Here is a 616-nt window from a genome sequence, read left to right on the forward strand (position 1 = left end):
TAGCTGGTGGCCCTGTTATGGGATCTGTAGAACCTTCTGAACATAGGGCTAGCCGCCTGACCTAGGCCACTGGGGTGGATATTGAGGGTTACAGTGTGGCCCTTATTTTGGACTGAGTTCTCTTTCCTGATCCACCAAGAAGTGAGCAAGTCATGGCTGATGGTCCTGTGGCCAGGAATCCTGCCAGGCCGCCCCTCTGTGGTGGACTGTAGCTCTGGTCTGTAATAACCTCCCTCCAAATCACTCTGCAGGGTATCTGGTCCCAGACAGGAGAAAAGTAACATAAAAATGAAACTGGAACATCAAAAGCAGCCACTATTCCTCAGGCCTCATTCTTCTGTGGGTCCACTCAGATAAGGAGCTCACTAGACACCAGGAGGCCCCCTGAGGCCGACTCTGGGGCTCTGGTCAGCATTTACCCCATGATGCCCCCATCCTCAGGGCAACATAAAAGTGAGATTCAGACAACTTGAGCCGGGCGTGGTGGCGCACGTCTTTAATCCCAGCACTCAGGAGGCAGAGGCAAGCGGATCTCTGTGAGTTCGAGGCCAGTATGGTCTACAGAGTGAGTTCCAGGACAGCCAGGGCTATTCAGGAAAACCCTGTCTCAAAAAAA

The sequence above is a fragment of the Mus caroli genome, chromosome 19, assembly GCF_900094665.2.
Source record: "Mus caroli chromosome 19, CAROLI_EIJ_v1.1, whole genome shotgun sequence".
NCBI lineage: Eukaryota > Metazoa > Chordata > Mammalia > Rodentia > Muridae > Mus > Mus caroli.